This window comes from Pteropus vampyrus, unplaced genomic scaffold (assembly GCF_000151845.1).
Source record: "Pteropus vampyrus isolate Shadow unplaced genomic scaffold, Pvam_2.0 Scaffold147, whole genome shotgun sequence".
In the NCBI taxonomy this organism is placed as follows: domain Eukaryota; kingdom Metazoa; phylum Chordata; class Mammalia; order Chiroptera; family Pteropodidae; genus Pteropus; species Pteropus vampyrus.
In genome coordinates, this window is record NW_011888928.1 from 138,999 (window position 1) to 140,560 (window position 1,562).

Genomic DNA, 1,562 nt, shown 5'->3' on the forward strand with positions numbered 1-1,562 from the left:
GCATTATGATAGGTACTGTGAAGATTCGTTGGTAAGCTTCTGGATAAAAGTAGATTTCATACACTAATAGCAGATATATCAACTGATGGAAAGTAATTTTGGGAGGCATTCGGGAAGCAGATAAGACTTATTCTTTGCTTTTAAACAAATTTTTGTGCCGTGACATCAAACTAGGAAGCAAGTAAGGAAGAGCATGAACATAAGTCTAAGACAGAGAGAAAAATCACTGTTCTTTTCAAGAAATATGTAAATTTAATAAGTAAGAGAATGCATAACAGAATGTGTTTATGCATTCTGAATCTTGCCAAAACCAAAATGATTTTTTAAAAAATATTTAAAACGTCACCAGTAACCTTGAACATATCATAGTCAAATGTCTTTAGTAGATAACGAGGCCACCCAGGAATTAAAGCCAGTGTTTAAGAAGGAATAAAAGTTACGCCAGAACTAACGTTTTCAGCTCATAACGAGAAGGAAAAGTGAGAACACAGAAAAGAAAATCCTGATCAAGTAACATTCATTGGAAGTTTTCAAAAAATTTAAAATCTTCATTTCAATTATGTATATTTTTCTGGCAAATATTAACAAGTATGCATGCTATATTTCTCTTCTTTGTCTTTCAGTGAAAGATAAATGATAAAGAAGCAATGAATTTCAGGTTTGCTTCCGCCTTAAAGTCTCCATATTCACAGGCACCAGAAGTTCATCTAAGACACCATGACCTAAACCAGGTCCTGAGGAAATGACAACAACGTTAGGATGAGACTCTTCTAAATCAGCCCCAATAAGAATGCAACGTTTTGACTTTATCAAAGAGGATATTCTCTATGAGGTCTTTTAGCCGAAGTCCTCAAACTGTAGACTAGCATCTTGGTGCATCTCTGATCCTCCCTAGGTTGGCATATTAATCACGACTCTAGATTACAAGTGACGGAAATAAAATCAAATGGTGCAAAGAAATGTAGATTTACTAGCCTATCTTTTTAAAGTCCAGATCCACGTCTAGCCAAATCCCAGTACGCAGATGCAGGCAGTCGTCTCTCCCCATCCTTGGCACAGCCTTCCCCCCGCTTGGCCCCTCCTCAGGCAGCCTCTCCTCCTAGCCTGGCTCCTGGAAGGTCCAAGTTCACACCTCTGCAACCCAACAGAAACATGACTTTTGTACCCCGCAGTTTCAATGGAAGAATCGAGTCTCTTCGACTCTGACTGGGTCCTTTGTCTTTGAGCCAATCTCAGCGGCCAAGAGGATGGAACGCTGACAGTTCACACTGTGCAAAGCCTCAGGCTTCTAATGCAAGACGTGGCTCTGTGTAAGAGCTGTGTCACAGGAGGGAGGAGGAAAGCCTATTCTCTAATACAGCAGAACGTCAAGCTTTCTTCTATACCTGAGTCTACCCAGCACCCCACCAAGGTTTTCCTCGAAAGGAGGGACAGTGACTCTCAGGTCAGGAAGAAGGCTGAACGGAGGAGGGGAGAGGGGACCTCCTAGTCACAGATTAGCGTCTTCGGAGAGGCTTTTGAAAGGGCCCTTGCGACACACATTTGAAAGATGTCACAGTATT

At 41.3% G+C, this 1,562-nt stretch overlaps 1 long non-coding RNA gene across 1 annotated transcript in view; it reads left to right on the forward strand.

Annotated features, from left to right (window-relative positions):
- The window catches only part of LOC111745170, a 5,523-nt gene extending 4,563 nt beyond the window's left edge, over window positions 1-960 (forward strand). Inside the window, exon 2 of the long non-coding RNA XR_002782531.1 lies at window positions 624-960. This is a non-coding gene — a long non-coding RNA (uncharacterized LOC111745170). The remainder of the gene's footprint in view (window positions 1-623) is intronic.
- Window positions 961-1,562: the final 602 nt, after the last annotated feature.